At 42.8% G+C, this 10,489-nt stretch overlaps 1 long non-coding RNA gene across 1 annotated transcript; it reads right to left on the bottom strand.

Annotated features, from left to right (window-relative positions):
- Positions 1–4,829: 4,829 nt before the first annotated feature.
- LOC136286135 (uncharacterized) lies at positions 4,830–7,643 on the bottom strand. The gene is made up of 3 exons (XR_010719783.1): positions 7,560–7,643; positions 6,966–7,037; positions 4,830–4,999 (listed from the first exon to the last, which is right to left on the bottom strand). It is a non-coding gene; the product is annotated as an uncharacterized lncRNA (long non-coding RNA).
- Between the last annotated feature and the right edge of the window lie 2,846 nt (positions 7,644–10,489).

Here is a 10,489-nt window from a genome sequence, read left to right as displayed (position 1 = left end):
GTTACATATGAACAGTGTTCTCACAGGGTTATTCCAGCACATTTAATTGTGCTCAATAATATGTGTATCATACCTGCCCAGTGAGCAAAGTTGTCCACTGGGTTACTCAGCCAAAAAAGTGAAAATATGGAGGAACTGGAATTTGGAATGTCACGCTTACTGAATCCAACTTTAAATTTTACAGAGCAGCTCTGGGGCCCCACCTTTGTGTGTGTCTGTAAGGAATACGTCAGGAATTACAGCTGAACAAGATGCTGTTTGCTTCTGCGTATGACTTTATTGTCTCAGAAAGATTTTCTGCTGATAAGTTGTTTGAGACTACATTTTGTAGCCCATATAAAAATCAGCTGGCTTAGTCACAGGACATGATAGGTACTGCTGCAAATTTCCTGAGTTTCTTGGCATTTATTTGACTACCTGTTCTCCTCCTTTTCACTTGATTGGCCACAGCTGTGACATCAAATTCTTGAACAGGAGAAAGGCACCTCTGTTTTCTGAAAGATCTGTGAGAAGCATGACCTTGTGAAGTTTAGTTTCTTCCCTGAAAGGACATCTAACTCTCACCTGAGTTCTAAGAAAACCAAAGTCAGCATGCCAGGATGTCCATGTTGTGTCTTTGTCCTGTATCTTGGATGTCCTGTGTCCTGCACTTCTCTTGTGAGAGAGTACTCCCAAAAATGACACACTTCTTATCTTCTTGTGTACCTCTTCTGGTACTCCCTGTGCAGACTGGAGGCTGTGTGACCTCCCTGAGAAAATACGTGTTTGGCATCTTCCAGGTTTCTTGTTTCTAGCACTTCCCCAGAGATTTAATTTCTTAAACTGATGCTGGGATTTTTATGGGATGAAAGCCATACAAAGCAGAGAAAGGAACCCCTGGGGTGGCCTATGCTATTGACTCACTGCCTTCCTTTGTTGTAACCACAGGTGGAAGTGTCTTCCCATCCATATGAGCAGCTGATATTTGTGCCATGTCTCGGTGTGGTTCATCCCTGCTCCTCCTGCTTTGAATTCCCCCCAGTGCCACTCAGATCCATTCAGCTGCTGTGACTGCCCCTGGCACTTGTCACTGAGAGCAAGATGTGACACACATTTGCCTCACAGCACCCTTCATTCAGGCCTGTGCAGGCATCTGCTCAACTTTTTTCAAGGAAATTCAAAATTAAGGGTAAGAGATGCGGTTTGTAGTTAATGTAACGGTGCCTGGACTTTCTGAAAGTGGGGTGCTGAGTGAAAATACAACCTCCCTTTGTGCAAGTTGCTGATGTTTGAGCTAAGTCTTCATGGAAACTTCTTGCTGGAATTCCTGCTTCATTTGACAGATGATGGATGAAGCAGGAGGTAGAAAAAGAGATGAAACAAGGCCTTAAATTGTTTCTGTTACTGTACAGCTTTGGTTTGTTTAGGAGCAGGTATTAGTGACTGTCAGCTGAACAAACTGTATCTGTGCTCTAAAGACACCTGCTTGGAGTTTGTTTTCTTTCCCAGACTCCATAAAGATGCAAACAAATCTGTCTCTACTTTAGCACTTCCTCGGGGAGTCAGATGGACTCTGCTAACCTGCACCTGACAGAATCCCTCAGCCACGCTCTGCACATTTCCTGGCACAGGTTTTCTCAGGTTTTCTGTTTAGTTACACACAAAATCTGCAATTACAGCTGCTGGAGTCAATAGGTGCTTCATGGTGCCCTTGCCAAACCAACCTTACATTATTAACCTGCCCAAGTAAAATCTCATGAAAAACTTTACTGCGTTTTCCCTGCCCACACAGCTTTGACTAATTCACTCAGCACAACCAGGTGAGTTCATGTTCTGTACCCGTTTCCCAGTTTTCTGAGCTCTCTCCTGGGAACTCACAGTGATGCCTTTGGCCTCTGCTTTGCTGGGAGAGGATCTGCAGTCACCAGAAGCAGCCCCTCACAGCTGGACAGCTGTAAACAGCTGTTTTGAAGAGATAAACAGAGGGATTTGAACTGGCAGAGACCAGGAATCTGGAAGCTGATAAAACACCATCCTCTGAGGTCACACCTGACCAAACACACCTTCCCCCTGGAGATACCCTGGTTGAGGATCAGCAATACAGCCCCTGACCCCTGGGCTGGCAGCAGTGGCTCCTCCAGCTGAAGGGAGAGGGCAACCCTCCCTCTGCCTTTTCACAGAGAGACTCTCTGCCCTCCTGCCAACAGGGTCTGGGTTTTATTTTTTTGCTAATCCTGCCATGGCTTTGCCACGTGCTGGTGCCATTGGTAGGGGAGCACTCTTTATTTTGGGCATGGGGAGGCCCTGGCACAGGGTGCCCCGAGAAGCTGTGGGTTCCCCATCCCTGTAAGTGTCCAAGGCCAGGCTGAACGGGACTCTCAGAAACCATTTCTAGTGGAAGGTGGCCCTGCCCAGAGCAGAGGGTTGGAAAGAGATGATCTGTAAATTCCCTTCCAACCCAGACCACTGAAAGAATCTATGATTCTAAGTCCTAAAACTAATGTCCTATGTTTAATTCCTGTCCCGTTCTGTAACACTGCAAAGTCAGTTTCCTCCTTCTCTTTCACATATTTCATAATCACAAAACCAGGGGCAGGCAGCTGCACTGCACATGCCAAGGTGAGCCAGCACTGAGCTACAGGTAGACAAAGTGCCTTTGTCACATTGCTTCCTTGTCACATGGTTTGGCACTGATGGATTTTCCTTCCCAGCAGAAGGTGGGAACTGTTCAGGATCAGAAACGAAAGTGTTGTTTCATTCTCAGTTCTGCAGTGAGAACTCTTCAGCAGTCTGGCAAATTATTCTGTTTACCTACCAAGCAGAAGAAGACATATAAATAGCTGTTCAAAACATAGTTTGAAACCATGTCCCAAGAGCAGCACAGGTTCTCACATTCCTACCCAACAAACAATAAATGATTTTGGGCTTTGGTGGTTTTGGGTTTTGTTTATTTTTTTTTCCTGTTTTGACTATACTTGTATGTCAAGTTTAAACTTCTCAAAGTATTTAAAATTTCTGCCATATTTTAAAGCTTGGTGACATGTCTTGGCAGGGTACATTAATTACTGCACACTATATATCATATTCTTTTGTGTCACAGACATATGTAAATTCTCAATCTGTGGTTTTAGCTGACAAAAGGATTTGCAGAGCCCTGTGGAAGAAATCTATGTGTGATAAAGAGATCACACAAAACATATAAAGAGCATTTTTCCCTAGGTGCCTGACCTCTAACTACCTCTTAAGTCTGTGCAGGTGGTTCTGACCACAGGACAGAATTTTTATACTCATTTCTCCACACCTTTCTCAAGCTCTCCCTTTAAAACAGTAACAGATACAACAATTCACTTGTTCACAGTTTGTTGCTACTCACTGTGTACTTTTATCTGATAAACACACATTGCCTGTGGATTTCTCTTTTCTTTGCCCTGAGGCAAATAACACATTCCCATAGAAATCAAAGGGCTTATCACTTTATTTACAGAACTGGAAGCTCAGTTATTTCTATGCTTCAAGTGGAAATGGCTTCTGTAACACAGATCCTGTTCTGTGGCTTGAATCACTCAAGCTGAATAATGGGCTTTATACAAGAGCATGCAGTGATAGGACAAGTGGGAATGAGAATCTAAACCTACTGGCCTTCAAAGGGAAGGTTTAGGTCAGATGTTAGAAAGAAATTCTTCCCTGTGAGGGTGGTGAGGCACTGGAACAGGTTGCCCAGAGAAGCTGTGGATTCCCCCGGATCCCTGGAAGTGTCCAAGATGAGGTTGGAAAGGGCTCTGAGCAGCCTGGGATAGTGGAAGGTGTCCCTGCTCATGGCAGGGTTTTGGAACTTTAAGGCCCCTTCCAACCCAAACAATTCCATGATTCTATGAAATAACTTATCTCTTATTGCAGCCAGTGGCACAATTTAAAAATTCGTGGTCAGATGGGCTGAACTGAAAGAGGAAAGGCAGCCCTCTGTTGCTCACAGGATGGCCTCTGGAAGAAATGGTGCTCCAAAGATTGGAGAAGAGGGCAGTGCAAGTCTTCCTTCATGTAGCTTTTCCTCTGCTGTGCACTTGAATCTACTCTCAGAAATAAACCTGAATACACCCTCAGGAGACATTCCAGCCCATCTCTCTGGAAGGCATCCCATGGCCTAAAGAGGATTTGAGACCTGATGCATGTGGGCAATATTTCAGCTCTTCCAGCTGCTGCTTTCACAGAGGTGGATGAGCTCACATTTTGTACATTTCCATATTTATATGCAATGACGAATTTATTTACAACTGATCCTTAGAGATGATGTAATTACTCTTTTTATAGTTCCCGTTTCTGTTGATAAAGATCTGGTGAAGCTGTTGACTCTCTGCTCATATTGCTGCAGGGAATTTCCCCAGCCTAGAGGGGCAAGTCAAGGACAGCCATAAGTGAGGTGTGTCATTGTTTCTGTCCTTCCCCTCCTCATTTTTTTACCAGTTTTGACCAGCTAGAAGGTGAACAGAAACTTTCTTAATTAAAAGTGCTTGTTTGAGGCACCTTGTTGCGTGCTTTTTTGAGGTATCTTGCTGTGTGATTGCATCATTTCTGAAAACTGCTTTTTCATTCCTGCTCATTCAAAACTCCTCTGTCCTTCCCCCTCTCACTTGCGGTAGAGAGAGTCCTCGCCCTCTTCAGCCCACAATAGTTTGGCTGAAGATACTTTGAAACACTGTAAAACTGAATTCTTGCAAGGCTGGAGTGTATCTGGTAAATTCACTACACCAGCAAGACTAACCTACTCATGGTGCCAAGAAACCAGGGTTTGGGTGGTAAATCCCAACAAAACCAGAACCCTCCTTGGTTTTATTCTTTTATACACAGAAAAGCAAAGATATTGTTTACTTGGAGAAAGGAGGGGAAGGTTTGGGATATAAAGGGAGTTTGGAGAGCCAACCACAATGAGTCAAATCTCAGGCTTCATGGCGTAAGAGTGGATCATTTCTGGAATCCTGCAGGAATATCTTTGGCTGAATCACTTAGTGGAGAGAAGACCAGCCTAGGATAGAAAATATGTTTTTCCAGTCAGATAATGAACCTCTAAGTGATCTTCCCTCCACCCCCTCTATTTCTGTACTGGCAGCAATAACAATAACTTTTAATTTCAAGTGGCATGAGTTTGGGAAAATGTTGCTTTCCAGTGCTATTATGCAGGAAATAAGCAAACCCACAAACCTGTCTATATCTATAAACAGATCATGAGACTCCCTTCCAGCCTGACCTCACAGAGACCTGCTGTGATTGTTTTGTCCTGCTCACCAAGAGATCTGCCACTCCTGGGAGCTCCTCTGCTCACCTGTCCCCAGGTGACCCAAAGCTGCACATGCAGCAGCGAGGGCAGGGGTTTTACAAAACCACATTTGGGAAAAAGGAAGGATGCTTTTAAGTGTCTGCCCACCACAGTACAAACCGAAACGTTTATAACATGACTAGAGCTAAAACAAATTTTCACACATCACCTGAACACACCAGTGGGATGTGCTCTGCTTCTAGTTAGGATCTGCCTTTTTGTGTTTGGAGGAGTTGGGCTGTGACCAAGCCATGGGTTTCTTCCCAAACTTCCTCTCAGGTAGTGCAGTCCTGGTCCCCTCCTTCATCCCTCACGTTTTCCTTACCCCAGTGCAGTCAGCCACAACGTGCCACCACAGAAATGGACAGTGGGAAAAGCCCTTACCAATCCTGCTCTCAGGCTGGGCCATGAGGCACTTGCACCCAGGAACAAGGAGAAAAAAATGTGCTGAAGCAAAAGCAAACAGAGATCTGCAGTGATAAGATCAGAAATGGCAACGGTGTTTTTTGTTCTCCTCAAATGAACACAGTTCAGACCTTTGTGGGTTAATTTTAGAGGCTTGGCTTCAACTTTCAGAGTAGTGTTGTTTGTTTGGACAGCACATGTAGTGTAAATTTGAGCCAGATTTATGAAAATACTTCCACTCAGCCAACAAATCCCACAGTTAAATAAGAATTCTATAGGGAAATACATTTCAAGAGTACTTGAATTATTGCTTTTCTTTAAATATCCGGGGCATGCACTTTTCTTTTACACTTGCACTTTCCCCATAAATTTTATTCGCCTGCTGTTTGAGTCACTCAGGTAGAAGGCAGTTTTCACCTGACTATTAACATTGCAATGTGTGGGTTCAGGATTGCCAAATAAAGGAGAGGCTCCTTTCTTGGCTTGTTTCCCCCTTCCCTTTCACCTCATCCACCAGTGTAATTTTCCCCTTCCTTGTTACGTAGCAGAGCTAAACAGAAAGTTGGCACAGAATCAGAGGATCACTGGGTGGTTTGAGTTGGAAGGGAGCCTAAAGATCATCCAGTTCCAACCCCTGCCATGGGTAGGGACACCTTCCACTATCCCATGTCTCTCTCAGAGCCTCATCCTGTTGGAACCCTGGGCACTGAGAATTTTAGGCTTTCTGTGCTGACAGGCACTGACCCCTGAGAAAACACTGCATTTGACCTGAGGCCTTGGAAGAGGCTTCCAAAATTGAGTGATAGCACTGGGATTGTGGGTGTGTAGTTTGAATAGAAGTGTGTGATATCACAGGATGGAAAACTCAAGAGTTTAAGGTTTTAGAATTATTAATATATAAAAAGCAAGATGGAGGTTTTAGGGCAGAGGCTGAGTCCTTCTTTTTCTCCTTCTTCTTCGTGGGTTTGAGTGGTTTCTTGTAACTGGATAGAAAAATCTGCATTGAGGGCCATGGGTATTCAGTTATTGGGTTAAAAATAAAAATAATTTAGGTGTCCTTTCATAATTGGACAATTTGTGCTTAAAAGACCTTGGAAAGAGCTAGAGAGGGAGCCATTTTTCACTTTGCCAGCTAGAACTCACAGTTTGTTAGACTGTAACATAGATAAGAATTAATAAACAGCTGAGTCCGAACAAGAACCGCATCTCTCGAGCATTTAATCCTGGCTCTAACAGAAGAAAAGAAGATAACAAACCCACATCATCTTACCTGGCCTTGAACATTTCCAGGGATGGGGCAGCCACAGCTTCTCTGGGCAACCTGTGCCAGGGCCTCACCACCCTCAAAATAAAGAATTTCTTTTAAATATCTAATCTAAACCTACCCCCTTCCAATTTGAAGCTGTTCCCCCTTGCCCTGCCACCACCTGCCCCCATAAACAGTCCCTCTCCATCTTTCTTGTCAGCTGAATCCTCAGCAGCTTCTTAACAAGACTAATTCAGAATTTGGAGCCAGTTTTCACTTCTTGAGGCTGCATTCACAGCACCTTTTGTGTCTTCAGCAGTAACTGGGAGACAAAGGCAGCAGAAATGCCAAGCAAGTGGGTTTAATAATTTGTGTCACAGTAGAGCAGAGGGGGGCAGGCTGGCAGTGGAGCCACTGTGCTTTGTAGGACGTGACTGTCCCTTTCCCAAGGAGATCACAGTGCAATAAATGACAGTGGAAGAAATAAGCTGTGTGCAAAATACCCTGCCACTGATCTAAGAAATATTTATGTGGGTTTTTTTTTCCCCCCCATGCCATGCAGTAACACATCTCCCACGCAGTAATATATATCACATCACAGAAAAGGAGATTACTCACCAACAACCTTTGTGATTTATATTTCACGTGTGCATACATTTCTGTATTCTCTTTGTGCTGTGAGGACACACATGTCACGAGGACCTCAGCACTGAGGCTTTTTCACTTCATTGACCCCTGGAGCCACCTCCCCTTATGTCCCACACACAGGGGCACTTTACCACCCTCCACACCCATTCCATTTTGCACACTGGTCTCCATTCACTCTCAGAAACCTGTTGATCAGAGACACATATGGTGGAGAATGAGCAATAAATGTGCACATGCAAAATGTATCTCAAGGTACTCCTGTCAGCAGTGGGTAACCATTTCTTCCTTTCTTGAGGAAATACATTTATAATCCTAAAGCTCCTCTATTTCTGTCCACCTACACCTCTCCACAACTTACATTGCTTTCAAAAAGTAAATAAATAGGACACATATCCTCATGTTGTTCAATCACTTGCATTTATTTGGGTTTTAAGCTTTCTTCAGGGAAACAGAAAGTTTTGAAATTGAAATAGAAAGTGCTTGAAATTTCCACGCATCAGTTCTTCACGTCTTGTGGCACCAATTGATCTGCTGCACTAATTCAGGTGAAAGCTTTCTGTGCCAGATGTGGGCAGATTTTTAGTCTGTAAGGAGTGGTATCTGTAGTCTTCAGGAAATCATTGTGGAAGGACTTCAGCCAGATATCGAACCACTAAATTTCTCTGTTAATAAAACAAGGGAAATCCATCTCAGCGAAACCCTTGGGGCAGATGAATTGTGAAATGTAGCCAAGTCATGTTTCCAGAACGTCCTGAAAATCTCAGAATCTTTGCTGCAGAGAAGCAAACTTTGAGGTTGTTTCATAATCCTCAGGCACTGAAATCAAAAGACTGCCAATGTCAACACGAGCTTGGAGGACTTGAATGGATATTTTAATTATTTTACCTAATAATTAACTTATAATTAGTTCAGAATTTATATAATATTTTTATTATATTATAACAATACATTTATACAATAACATTATGATAATATTATGAGAATATTTAGATATATTATAATATTTATATAATTCTAATTATAATTAGAACTATAAAATGATAATATTCTATATAAATATTATTATATTGATAATTATAATATTACATAATTAATTATATTATTATAACATTGTTATAATTATCTTATTATAACATTGTTATAATTATATTATTTAAATTATTATAATAATATATTTATAGCATAATGTTATTACTGTATGTTTATAATTTATAATTAATAATATTTATAATTAATAAGTATTTAATATTCTTTTATTGGCTAGTGATCATAGATCCCCTGCTATCCTATGCACTCTACACTTGAAATACAGAATCACAGAATGTCCTGATTTGAAAGGGACCCACAAGGATCAGAGTCCAATCCCTGGCTCTGCACAGACACGCCAACAATCCCCCCCGTGCCTGAGTGTTGTCCAAACTCCCGGAGCTCTGGCAGCCTTGGGGCCGTGCCCCTTCCCTCTTCAGTGCCCAACCACCCTCTGGAGGAAGAACCTTGTCCTAAATTCCATCCTAAACCTCTCCTGACACCAGTCCATGCCATTCCCTCCAGCCCTGTCACACAGGGAGCAGAGACTGGTGCTTTGCACCTTCTCACGCACATTTCCTTTGCAGGGCTCATACAGGAATCTGAAGGTTTGTTTTGCAGTGATTCATTTAAAGGACGTGTCCTTTAGAGAAGGATCATTAGCTTAATTGCTCGCGATTAGATCCCTTTTTTTCTGGGTGTATTCTTGCTGGATACATGTGCCAGCTTATTATGTTTGTTTTGAAAGCCAGGGACTGAACAGGCTGGTGGAGGAGAAAGTCTCCAAGGCCAGAAAAGGCTACAAAATTATTGAATTAATACCCCTCTGGAGAGCAAACCAGACCAAATTAAAGTGAGGAAAGAAAAGAGCATTCTAAGGAACCGAGACAGAAAGAAATAACAGCAGAGGACAAGTCTTAGTCATTGATCTCCTGCTGGAGCCCTCGAAGGAAGACAGTAACAGAGCCTTCCATTATATTCAGTCCTGAAATGAAACAAAAACAAGAATATGGGTCCCATCCTCCTCTCATTAATGCTGGCAGGCCTCAAAAGAATAATTTGCATTCCAGCTAAGCCCTTGTTGTTTTCATACCTGACTTTGCAAAACGGTTTCTCAGAAATAAGCTGGAAGAGGCGCAGAGAGCTGAGCCCACCTGGGGGTTGTATTAACCCAGAAAGGAGCTTGATGTCTTTGAGCTGCCCCAGAGCAACATCACAGGAAAATTCAAAATCATCTTGAGCTGGAACATCTTTCACAAATTTATGGGGTGGGTGCAAACAGGGCTGTTTAAACTCCTTTCTCACAAATATCACCGAATTCTTGTTCCCACACCTGTGCTGTGTAGGGGCATTTTTGGTGAGGCTTTGGAGCACAAAAAGGGGACTGTGATACCATGCCAGGGTATACTGAGCACTCATTACAGGTAAATTTTTTTTTTTTTCTCGAAGTGCACAAAGGTTGGGGCTGTTTTTCACTGCGGGGAAAAAAAGCAGCTAGAAGCATTCAATAATCCACATACTCACGGAATTAGCTTTGTCACTAATTGTAGTAATTGGCACTGACGTTCTGTTGGGGTGCTGAGGATAGGCAGAGAGTGGGAGAGTCAGGCTGTGTATTTTTAGAGATGGAGATTTCTGTAACTCTATATCCAGGCTGGATGGGGCTCTGAGCAACCTGTTTTAGTGGAAGGTGTCCCTTCCCATGGCAGGGGGTTGGAATGATATGATCTTTAAGGTCCCTCCCAAAACAAATCCTTCTGTGATTCTATGTTGTTCACACCTTCAGGGTGATGTGTGTAATAATGCATGCAATATTCATATTTGTACAATTACATGAGTCACCTATTATCTCATTTTTATATTTGCTCACTGCT

Source organism: Chamaea fasciata, unplaced genomic scaffold, assembly GCF_029207755.1.
Source record: "Chamaea fasciata isolate MVZ Bird 193981 ecotype frontalis unplaced genomic scaffold, bChaFas1.0.hap1 SCAF_2, whole genome shotgun sequence".
NCBI classification, from domain to species: Eukaryota; Metazoa; Chordata; class Aves; order Passeriformes; family Sylviidae; genus Chamaea; species Chamaea fasciata.
This window is presented reverse-complemented; position numbering and strand designations above follow the sequence as displayed.